Source organism: Epinephelus lanceolatus, chromosome 24 (genome assembly GCF_041903045.1).
Source record: "Epinephelus lanceolatus isolate andai-2023 chromosome 24, ASM4190304v1, whole genome shotgun sequence".
NCBI lineage: Eukaryota > Metazoa > Chordata > Actinopteri > Perciformes > Serranidae > Epinephelus > Epinephelus lanceolatus.
Window position 1 is genome coordinate 1,653,773 of NC_135757.1, and position 13,084 is coordinate 1,666,856.

The 13,084-nt window shown below is 39.7% G+C and overlaps 1 protein-coding gene across 2 annotated transcripts in view; it reads left to right on the plus strand.

Moving 5' to 3' along the window:
- LOC117250005 (NLR family CARD domain-containing protein 3-like) overlaps window positions 1-13,084 on the plus strand; it is a 36,805-nt gene that overhangs the window by 4,437 nt on the left and 19,284 nt on the right. The window lies entirely within an intron of this gene.

A 13,084-nucleotide genomic window follows, 5' to 3' on the forward strand; every position in this document is an offset into this window, starting at 1 on the left:
TAGATCAAAAAATGGATGTGACAGTGTGGTCTGTCTAAAAATATTGCAATATTAGTTTGTGTGTGTGTGTGTGTGTATGTGTATATGTGTGTGTGTGTGTGTGTGTGTACATGGACTCAAAATACACAATGTCAAATCCCTATGTGAAAATACATCTAAATGTAAAACCATAAATTCTGTATTTGTTCATCACATCGTCGTGGCAACTTAGAAACATGTGATGATAGTAGTCATGCATTCCAGAGTTAAGGGATCAAAATGGAAATTTTTACTTAAATCCAGCCAATCTGGAAATCCATCTGTAAAAAAAAAAAAAAAAAAAGATAATTAAAAAATGTTTTTCTTCCTTTACCTCTGGAGGCACCGCCCGTAGTTTTTTGACTAATGGAAGTGCAGGGGCCTCGGGGATCACTCAACCCCTTCACTTCCGGCGGTGCCCCCAGGAAGTGAAGTGAATATATGTATATGATGTTTGTAAAGTCTATAAACACAATGATTGAACAAACGTTACTATTTCTGTGTGCACATTTTGTAATTAATAACATGGTTATCGTAGATTAGCTGGGCTAACCGTTAGCTGTTAGCCGTTAGTGGCGTCTGTAATAACTCAGTAACTCAATAAACAGTTCGTGAAAAAACATTTTTTTCCAGCGGATATCTTCGTTACAACATGATTGAGCTAGCAAAGCAGTTTTGTGTTGCTATGTGTGGTATTTATTCAGTTTTGGGAAATCACGATGTCTAGAAAGCATCAGTGGCTGCAGCTGACAGGGACAGCTAACAGCAGCAGCAAAGCTAACATCAGGACGTCATCTGTTAAAAGCCTCCCGTTGTCAGATACGACATGAAACTACTCCAGTTAGCTCAATCATGTTGTAACTAAGACATCCGCTTGAAAAAATATTTTTTTCACATTGACGAGACAGCGTTTTGGGTGGAGCGGTCGCCATGGACGCGGAGCTTGCTGTTTCTGTAGGTACACATTTCCTGGGGACACCTGCACGTCTCGGCCCCGCCCCCTCCATTGTGATTGGCTAAAGTTCAGCATCGTTCAAACTCAAAGCCCCGCCCTTTATTTAAAATAAATGCTACGTTAGTGTTGATATGGATGTCTGGAGGCTGTGGCTGTATAGATACTACAAAAATATTGTGTGTCTGTGTGTGTGTGTGTGTGTGTGTGTAATTGTGTAGCTAAAAATTGCAAATTATGAGCTGCAGGTTGCTGCAAGGTTATATTACTGTTTTCTCCATCTCTCTCTCTCTCTCTCTCTCTCTCTCTCTCTCTCTCTCTGTCATATCATTTGTCACATCATGTAAACAAACCTCATAGGCCTATCAGTCGTGAACTCCAGATCAAAGCATTCCTACGTTTGTAATATTACTTTTTAAAAGAGAAAAAACACATTTCATATTGTGATATTTACTGGAAATGACATACAATACAGTGAACTCCCCCAAGCCAGCTGCCACCTATGTTGTTTTTTATAGTGAAATAAGGAGGCATCATGAAAATAACTCCTTGGTTCAACTTGACGAATCAGCCGTTCCTCGTCCACTGCGATGCTTTCAAAGCGAGCAACAGGTAGCCTATAAATAGAAACAGGCCCTCCAGAGGAAGTTCAGCTCTAAATGACTCAGCGCATCAATTGCAGCCAGTTAGGACGCCTCTTTCATCGCTTCAAATCCAAAATGTTGCCATATTGGTGCAGTTTTAGTGTTCTTGAGAGACTAACTGCCATGTGACCTCACATCGCCCCCAAAGACACATGAGGGTATTTGTGAACAAGCACAGCGTGCACCATGATGTCCTTCACGTTGCCCTGATTGGCTCACAGCCTGTCAGACACTGTTGTCTCCATTCATTTGTTTATAAATAAACATTATTTTGTGTTACTCTGGTTGTGGTAATGCTTATTACTAATGCAATACATGTTGGATTCAGCTCTCTTACGCCGTCAGCACAGTTTGATGATGTAGGCTACTTTGAAATTTGAACTACTTTACACCTGACCGGCAAAACTGGAAATCCACCAACTCTACTGCTTACGGCACCCCACATTTATTATAGATTCCCCCAGACATGCTTTCAAAGGCAGATGATGTTGCTTTTGCATTTCAGGAGAGACTGAAGTTCCTGTCAGTGTGTTTATGATGTGACAAACTTTAGAACAGACTATTCTATCAGGGCTGTGTCTATAAAACTGCAGTACAGAAAACAGACCGTATCTCCACTGTACTCTCTTTATCCTGCCATTCATTTATTTTCTCTGTAAATTCCTTCAGGAAAATCAAGACTGAAGATGAGCTATAACCAAGACAATTCATCATAATCCTGTTGGCACAACAGAATTCATTCAGATTATCAAGAGAAAATGTGTTTTGGTGATTTGTTTAAAGTCAACAATGTCCTGATATTTTTGATGGAGTTTCTCGTGAGTATGACAGCTTTACTCCAAATTATTTCACTGTAGAAACTTTGAATCTTTTAGTTGACTTTTGTCATTTTCAACTGACAACTCAAATACATTCATAAAATTATAAACAAAAACCCAAATACCCAAAGGTATAGGCCTTTTTACATGATTTATTTTGTACAGTTCCCTTTTGATTTCTACACTTAAACAAAACAAATATGTACATTATATTTACTCAGAAGTCCCAAACAATAATATTGTTAATCATGTTATTTATAAAGTGTTATACACATTTTCATTTCCTTTTCAAAATCATTCCACAAATGAACTCCTTTAAACGTTTCACATCTTTGTTTTGCATTTGTCCTAATCTCTGTTTTTCTCAAACAAATCACTCCGTACTAACTCCATCTGATTTGATACGACTTCTGGAAGCATCTTACTTTTTACTCTATACATTAACTGTGCAGTTTTACAGTCCACCAAATTTCTACATTTGAGAGCACATAGGTTCATGAATAATATGGTTCATGATGATCATTTTATAATTCTTAGAGCTCTCCTCTGTGACATGCTCTATGTGTAGAGGACAGTCAGAAATATTCACAGACGTATTGGTTTCTCATGCTTCAGTTACGATCAATGGATTACACCAGACATAGCCAATTGAAATGTTCTTGTAAAATCTGATATGCTCTTGCAAATATGCTCAATCACTGGTAATTTTGTCAGTGTTCACATGCTGATACTCATAATGATCGTTGTGAGTTCCTTTTTTCTTCATCTGTTCTTGGAAGTGCATTAGAGTTTTCTGCAAAATCTGATGGAACACAAACATTTGGCCTCACACTCCATTTGTCCACCTTTTGGCAAAGCAATTGACTTCATGAATGGAATGTATCTTACAACTGAATGTTGTTCTAGTGTGTTTGAGATGTTCACTTCTGGTGGAATACATTATAGAGGTAATCAGTTTGCAACAATTTCAGCAAGGAGTTTATCTGAAACAATTTTTTCTATGGCAGGTTTAGCAAATCCAGATTGTACCTTTAGGTCCATTCTTAAGATTACGATTGTTAGCATGTGTCTCACATGGCTGAAGGTAAGTATCAGTTGATTCAGCCATGGCGAGGGAGGGAAGCCAGGAGTTTTGTTTCATTAAATTCTTTTTTTGCAATGCAAGACTTGATTTCTGAAATGAAGGCGATGACAAACTGCACAAACATATTCTAGTCCTGTGCTGGACTTCTCTGAACACTTTGATAACATTTTCCATGACTTTCAATTTTTCACAGTTCTTGTTATCTCTGTCTGCATTTTGTATTTTCACTTCAATACCATGATCACATTTCCTCCATAATATAACCCTCTTCTGTGGGTACATACTTCTCTTCTCTTGGCATGGCCAACTTTATTGTGGTTCTATAACGAGACGTCATTGTCTTCCACATTAACCATGGCTGGTTCTTTGGAAAGCTTATATGTCCACCACTGGGAAAGGAGACATTGAAATGTCAGATTGTTCACTTCTTTCTGCATGTCTTTGAATGCCTTCAACTATAGTGCTGCACACTGGAAATAATGACATACATCTCATCAGAAACAGGTGGCATTTCACAAATCACATATCGGTCCACAAACTCTGCTAAAACATGATCATCACTTTCGTCACTTTAAGGAGCATTTAAGAGGTGGACCACAGGCTAGAAATTCCACCAGCTGTTGACATTATGTTTTCTTTAAGAAAGACAGGGAAGTGATGATCAACCATTTGAGCAGCTGTAGCTGTATCTCCCCAGTCTCTATTGGAGGGGAGGATGTGGAGATTGTACCGTCTTATAAGTACCTGGGAGTCCACATTAATAACAAGCTGGACTGGAGTGAGAACACGCTGGCAGTATACAAAAAGGGCCAGAGCCGCCTCCACTTCCTGAGAAGGCTCAGGTCTTTTGATGTCTCTGCTCCAATGCTGAATGCCTTCTACCATTCAATGGTGGGGAGCGCGCTGTTCTTTGCACTATCATGCTGGGGCAGCGGCATGAAGGCTGCAGAGGAAAACAAGATCAATAAGCTGCTGAAAAAGGCCAGGTCTGTCCTTGAGACCAGATTAGATCCAGTGAGTGTGGTGACTGAAAGGAGGATGTTACAGATGCTTTTGACCATCATGGACAACCCCTCCCACCCACTAGATGACACCATGACCAGGCAGAGAAGCTCTTTTACCAATCGGTTTATCCTGCCTCGGTGTTCCACAGAGAGACATAGACGCTCCTTTTTGCCCACTGCCTTAAGACTGTACAACTCATCCATGTGCTGACCCCCCCCCCCCCCCCCCCTTTCTATTTCCTATGGACAGTCTGCACTTTGGTTTCTACTCCTCGCACCCTGTGTCACTGTGTTTTTATTAGTATTTTTATAATATGACCTGTGTTTTTATTGTCTATTGTTTTGTATTGTTGCTATTGGCTGCTGTGGCGCTGAAATTTCTCCTCAAGGGGATTAATAAAGTGCCTACCTACCTACCTACCTAACAAGATTTCTCTTAAAGAGACCACATCTCTGAGTCCAATTCGAATTATCAAAATTGCTGCTCATGCCTTCTTGCTTAAGGAGACTCTCAATAATTTATTTCCTCCTCAGATCAGCAGAAAGAGACAAACCATGTTGGAATTCAAATTTGCCTGGCCGTAGCAAACAGCTTTCTGAACACTTTGCCAAAATACTTGTGTACCCCGGATGAGTTTGAGTAACTTTTGTCCATCATAAAACTGAATAATTTTCTAAAGAGAATCCTGGTTTGTCAACATCTCTGACGTGATGCTAGCATGATGGGTTGAACTGTATCACTTTCTCAAAGCAACTGACTCATTAAATTTAACTTGGTTAATCAAAGATAGATACTTTGCAAAGAAAATGTAACCCAGATTTCTTGCAAACCTACCTTCAGCAATAACAATGTGTGTATTGAAATACGTGCATAGTGTCAATTTCTCCACAGATGATCATCTGTTCTTTGATTTTCTACAAAATGTCATAGCATGCAAACAATTGGCCTGATGTTCAGTTCTGGGAGAATATTTTCAAGATGTAAACTGTTTGCAGCTCTTTGCACAGGAGTTTACCATAAATCATTTTCGATGGCAGGTACAGCAAATCCAGATTGTAACTTTAGGTCAGTTATGAAGATTAACATTCTTAACAGATGTCTCACTACAATGATTATAGCAAGTATTAGCTGTGTCGACCATGGCGAAGGAAGGAAGCTTGGACTTTTTGTTTGCCTGGGATTTTATTTTTCTTACAATGCGAGACTTGATGTCCAAAAAGGAGTCACTGACAAACTGCACAAACCTATTCAAGTACTTTGGTAGACTTCTTTGAACATTTTGACAACATTGTCCATGACAATTTATTTTTTCAGATTTCTTATAAGCCCTTTCAACATTTTGTATTTTTACTTCAATACAGTAATAATCTTCTGAGGGATACTTTCCTTTGCTGGCCAACTTTTTCTCCATACGATGATCATAATCGGTGGCATAACTCTTTTTACTTTTTGTTCTTTGAGTTTGTGTTGATGCAGTTTATTACTGGAATATTGCTCCTCTTGTTTTTATATTATTTTACATCATTTTGTCTGTAGCCCTTCACTCCACTTTAGAGTTTGTCTTGTGTTAATTGTTCATTTTTTAGTAGGCTTCTGTTTTTCTGTCAAGTGTCGATGCACTGTTCAATGAATGCTATCAGCTGCTGTATTTTAACAGATTTCTGATTGTACACTTAACGCTCTCAGAAAGATTTATTAAAGCGCCCTGCTTTCCAGCATTATAGGCAATTTGTGTTGAACCCTGATGGATAGATCCTTGAAGAGTAGATGTTGCAGGAGCTTCAGCTATTTGTTTGCAAAAGTAGCCAGTAGGGGGTGGTATGCAATTTCAATTGCAAATACTTCACGATTGAAAAGGTTGACGGATCCAAGCTGCTTTAAGGAGAAGTAAATGGTTAGGTGTGCATGCCTCTAGATCATGTGGGTCAATTGACACCCTGGTTATTGGCTTGCTGTTGATAAAAGCCTCAACTTTACAAAAAAAATCACAGCGTTCGTCATGAAGTGGTTGCTGTTTCAGAACCTGGGTAAGAATTTTCCTCAAAGAATAAATCTGCCTTTCCGAGATGCCACCGAAATGTGAACCCGCTGGTGGGTTAAATATCCAGGTAATGCCTCTCTGTAAGAGTGTCGCTGAGATTTTTGATTGATTCCAGTCTTTGGCTGCTTTACACATTTCTTTCTTCCTTGCTCCCACAAGGTTTGTGCCATTATCTGATCTCACAACAGATACCTGGCCTCTCCTTGAAATAGATCTCTTAAAAAATGCATTTATACATGAATCGATACCAAGTGAATGGGCAACATCTATGTGAATTGCTCTAACAATAAGACGTGAACAATACACTTGACCTACTCTGCCCACGTTTTACCTCAATAGGCCTGACATAGTCTGTGCCTAGTCTATAGGTCAATGGTGTCTTGTCAGGTTTCAGGGGATGTTGAGGCAAATTTTTCATTTTCTGTTCACCAGGTTTTCTTGAGACCTTTTTGCATGTTACAGACTTTGACAGTATCTTCCTGATAGCAGAGTCTGCTTGTGGAATCCAAAATCTTTCTCTCAGTTTGGATCGAGAATATTTTCTTCCACTATGTCCTGTCCCCTGATGAATATGTCAGAAGATCAGAGTGGAGACGTGATGATTTTTAGGAAGGACAACAGGATGCTTAACATCTGTTCACGACATGGACTGATGCAACCTTCCTCCAACCTTTGAAATCCCATCTTGCACAACAGGATTTCACTTGACAATGTGACTGCTCTTTTTCAGTTTGTCATCCTTCTGAAGACCCATATTTCCATCACTGAAGGCTTGACTTTGACAAACTTTGATCATCTTAATTTCTCCCATTGCAACATCTTTAGCAGTAAGAGCAGATCCCTCATAGCTGTTCTGAACTGTTGCATTTGGCTTGTAACCATCTCAGTTTTGTTTTCATGACTCCAACTATCACTTGTGATATGAGAAACTTGCAGTGTCTGCTATATTCTGCTTTTCAGAGCTGAATGTAGTTTGGCTTCCGTAATCGATGAGTGCATAATAATAACTTTGTTGCTTTTCTTTAACTTGATACACACACAGGCACAACTGACAAAACATGACTGTCTTTTCTGGCCCCGGTGGTTCCACAAGTTCCACCTGAATTGTGTGTTGATTTATTAGTCGTAGTGCTTTCAGTCATTTCTCTCTGACTGTTCTGATCAGCTTCACTTTCCTCTTCCCTTGTGAAATGAAGCATGCTTGGATGTCTCTTGGAGCAGTGTTTACACAAAGCTCTCTTCTTACAATCTTTACTCAAATGTCCTTGTGTCAGACATGCAAAAAAAAGACCTTTCCTTCTGGAAACTCTAGCCTTTCCTTATGTGACCGGTAGTGAATGTCCCTTCCGGGCCACCGTAGGGTTTGACAGCAGTCAGCTCCTCCCACTACTCATTCACAAAGTGATATAAGCTGGCAGACAAGGTGTTGGCCTTCCCTTTGCTGCTGCTGCTTCTCCTCCTTGGTCCTTTGTGCAACAGATTGCCACATGTGCTGTGGTAAGGGGTTGATTTTACCTGATTTTGCAGTGATACGGAATCTGATGTATAGATTCCTATGTAGAATTTTGAACTCATTAAATTGTATTATCTCATGCCTAATTGACCCTGCACTCAGCTCAGTCAGGTTCACGTCTAAGATGTGGAGTCACTGGCGATCTTGCCTGTACACTTGTGTGTGACTCTTATATTTTATTTTCTGTACATCACTGTTTTATTGTGTATTGTTGTTATCTTTTTTAAATTGTGTATGTTGTTTGTCTTGCTCTGTGCTATGGACCTCTCCTTGAGATGTGTCTTTAATAAAGTATGAATTGAATTGAATTGAATACCTGTGTAAGTGTTTGTAATGTTTTATGAATGTGTATATATGTGTTTTACTCTGTCTGGTACACCTTAGGTGCTGTTCCCTGGCTACCCCCCTGCGCCCGCATGTGAATCCCATGTAGGGTATTGTGTCAGGTAAAATGTCAACTCTTTGTTCACATGAATTACTTTTTTTGGCAGAATGGTCATTCATTTAACTTGTTTTCTTTCATTTATTATAGACAGACTGCCACTGCTGTTTTGTTTGCTCATTTAGTTTGTTTCATTGTTGATCCAGTAGTTCTATTTTTGAATTATTTCAGTGTTATTATGCCTTTTATGATATTAGGTGGTTTCTGTTAATTTCTTTTGTCCTTTGTTTTGTTAGTCCTCCGGGGCCTTGATTGATTTCCCCCAAGAGACTTTTAGTAGATTCTTGCAGCAGTCCTATGTGTTTTTAAAACATTTCTTGTTTGTCTTTTTCTTTGCATGAGTGCTGCAGGACTGGTGACAGCGTGGCCGCCCGGACGGTGGAGGGATTGGTGTTCAGAGTTCCTCACCTCAGCTTCACACCCCCTTAAATGTGTGTGCGTGTAGTGGTAATTTTGCATGTCCTTCACATTTTATAGTTTTCCCTTGTAGTTTGGTTATTTTGCTGTGTGTGTGTGTGTGTGTGTGTGTGCGCATGTGTTGGGCACGGAGCGTGGTGAGTACTCTGTCCACATTTAACTTTCCCCTCCCCGACTACAGCTACGCCCAGCCGTCCTGTAGTACTCCTGCTTGTATTTTAAACTGTTTAGATTAATTAAGTTTGGTTTATTTTAAATGTGCTGCTTAGTGCAATAAAGGTTGTAATCTTGGGGGAAGCCCTTTGTCTTTGACCATTATTTGACCGTCACCTGTATCATTTTGGGGGATCTGTGGCCTTTTAGATGGTTTAAGTGAGCCTTATAATGGAAGAAACTTCAGAGTAACAAACCAAACCTAATTCTGAGCCCTGATGCGGCTCTGGCCACACTTAGTAGGTTGGATTCTGATTCTGTGACACTCTGTGTTTTTTACTCACAGTACAGACATTGCTCCTGGAAAGCAATACTGGTGTGACTAGAGGAGATTTTACTTTTTTCAGGTGACTTTTCATTTGCAGTTGGAGCTACACTTATGGAAAATGTACTCCCCTTTGGCCTAGATGCTTTATTCATTCTCACGTTTTCATAAGGTTTCCCTTATCTTCAGCATCCTTTATTTCATTAAACACAGGGTCTGTGGCTATTTTAGCCTGCCTGTTGATGAATCTGACCAGATTTGAAATTTTTACTGTCCTTCCAGTTCTTTCTTTAATGTCAAATGCAGCAACTTTCTTTTGTTTTAGTCTTACTTATTGTCTTTGTAGGTTCTCCCATTTGTGTTTCATTTGGTGAGATAGTAGTATCAGTATATGTGTTGCCCCACTGCCTCATTCTCTTTGGTCTGTTTGAGTTAACACCTAGTTTTATTAGCCTTATTTTTCAGTTGCGTCAGTTTTGTTGACCTCTTTTAATGACTTTATATACTGCTGGATACTTTAAAATATAATCATACATCATCATTTATTAGCTCATCATATTTTGTGTTAATAATCTGAATCTGTAAAGTAACCAAAGTAATTAAATAAATGTAGTGCAGTAAAAATGACAGCCTTAATTCCAAAAAGGTTGGGAACACTGTGTAAAAGTTTTCTTCGACCAACACTCAGTCAGTGCACACTGCAGGCAGGTCAGTCTGGTACCTGCACTCTGTCACTATGAAGCCACACTGTTGGAACACGTCACAATGTGTCTTACTGTCTCACTGCAATAAGACAGGATGTCCCTGAAAAAGACATCATCTGGATGGCAGCATATGTTGCTCCGAAACCTGTATGTACCTTTCAGCATTCATAACATACGTTACGATACGATAAACTTTGTCTGCTTGCACACAAATTAGTCTTACAGCACAGCAGGCCCCATTGCATAAACAAGAGAAAAAGAAACATACAGAAACATTACAAACAAGCAAACACGACACAAAAAGAGTTTCTATTAATGCTCTTCTGTCCTTAAGTGTGAATCTTGATTTAACTTTAGAATTGACTGGTGGACAAAAGATCTTTGAAGTCTAACTTTCTTAAACTGGTATAGCATATCTTCTGTGTGATGGTGACAGGGCATATTCCTTCTTTACAACATGACTGCCATTTGATACAATGTTTTTTGCCAGCCTTAATATGCTATTTCGCTAGGTTGAATCATACAGTTTAAGAAGTGGTTGACCAACAGTCTTTCAGCAGGTGTTCAATTGGTTGAGCAGTTGTGATTTCAAAGCGACAGACAGGCATCCATACCAGGTAGTATTACAGTATTGAAGAACACTCATAATGGCAGAGGTGAAAAACAATTTGTTTTGTTTACTTGCCCCGGGAGCAAGGACCTCAGGCGCCTATTCATGGAGCCATCACAGATGTGAAGTTACCCATGATGCACCTCTCCATCCCATCACAGATGCTGGCTTCAAACTTTGAGCTGGTCACAATCTGTATAGTCCCAGGGGACAGGACGTCCATGATGGTCTGGTCAGACCACTTTGTGTCGGTCCATCTCAGATGAGCTCAGGCCCAGAGAAGTGGGCGGAGCATGGTGCACCGATGTGTTTACTGACAGTGGTTTTCCAAAGTGTTCCTGAGCCCATGTAGTAATATCCTTTATACAGTCATGTTGGTATTTAATGCATTGCAGTCTGAGGGGTCAGAGGTCACAGACAAAGATTTCTCCAGATTCTTTTGATGATATTATGGGATGTAGATGTGACATGATAAAATTCTTTGCAGTTGTTCGTTGAGAGACGTTCTTAAACTGTTGGACTGTTTGTCCACACAGTTTTTCACAAAGTGGTGAACCTCACACTGTCTTTGCTTGTTAACAACTAGGTGTTTTGAGGATACGCCTCTCATACCCACTCATGATACTTTAATCTGTGACCAGTTAACCTGTTTACCTGCTGCATGTTCCAAACGGGTGTTTTTGAGCATGCAACAACTTTCCCAGTCTTTTGTTATCAAATTCAAAATGAGTGTATATTTACAAAAACAATAAAGTTTATCAGTATGAACATTGAATATCTCTGGACTGTATTCAGTTGAATATGGATCAAAAACGATTCACTGATTCTGTTTTTATTTATGTTTCACAAAGTGTTGAAACTTTTTTGGAATCAGGGTTGTACAATATTTACCTGTTGAGATGTAGTGGAGTAGAAGGAGAAAGTACAAGTACCTCAGAAGTGTGTACAGTACTTGAGTAAATGTACTTGGTTAAACCAGTGTCCTCTCCCTCACTGTGACTGGTGATTCCAGATGTGTGGAACTGGTTAATCTGGTGTTGAGAACAGAAGACTTATGTCCAGTCTGATATTGTCTCTGTCTCATTCACAAACTAAAATACTGACAACACCAACATCTTATTGTGAAAGTCTGCTCCTGTTCCCGCCCTTCCTGCCTGTCCTGCTTCATGACTCACTCCAGGTACCAGCTCACCTGTGTTGGAGCCTTTTCTCTCTTCGTCTTCAACACTTTGGACTGTTTGAAGAAGCTGTAAGTTGACTTTGTTTGATACTTTAACAACAAGTTTGTCTTTAGTCTCTTTAGGGTTTGTTTCTTGCTCTGTGATGTTTGTAGTCGTCGTTCACTTCTTATTTCAGGAGAAAGTTTGAAGACAAGTCGACGTGTTGTTGGATTATTGATTTATATGATGAACAGCTGATGTTCTTTTTCTTTCTTCAGCCATCAGAAAACAAATCAGTGTAAAGTCACACACAACATCACACTAATATTTCCTCTGGAACCTTTAAAACTTCAAGGTTTAGCTTTAGTGTACAACAGGATTGCACAATTAAATGCAGTCACCATTTACAGCTGGCTCTGATATCAAGATTAATCTTTTACTGGACAGTTTAATAACCTCTGTGGACTTTGGGCTCCTTCTCAAGGTTCAAGGTTCAGCGTTACTGCCAGTATGCAACAGGATTGCTGTTATATAAAACAGTCTCACAGATATCACTGATGTTCAGTAGATATGTAGCAGATATGTTCTGGGTGGTTTAAATGGCCTGCTGCAGAGCTCTCCTGTCCTGGGCCGTGTACATCTCACACCAGTTTGTAATGGTCCCAGTCAGGATTCATCTATTGCTCCTCTGTAGAAGAGAACAAGAACTTCACATTGTAGTTTCCCTTAACCAGGTAGAGATGTGTGATGACCATGACAGGTTCTCTGTGACGCTGATTGACAGGAAGCTAAAACTGTTCACCTGCTCCACCTCAGCTCCACTGATGTAGACAGGGCTGTGTGTCTTCATCCTAAAGTCAATTATAAGTACCTTGTTCTCTGTGAACCATCCTGCATGATTTTTAGCTTCCTCACTGTTGTTTGAAATCTGTTCCACAGCATTTATTTAGCTGACACATTTATCCAAAGAGACTTACAGTGGGAGCATTTAACCCTGTGGATACAACCCCGCAAACTGCAAGTACATCAGCTTCATCAAATACACTGAACTGCTTCAAGCTCAACATCCAGAAACACTGAGACACAGAGAAACAGGACATCAGTCGATGCACCTAAAATATTGTGAAAACTTGTCACTTGTCAGCCTGCAGGTTTTTTTCAATGTAAAAAGAAAACTTTGAGATCAAGCTGTCACTCA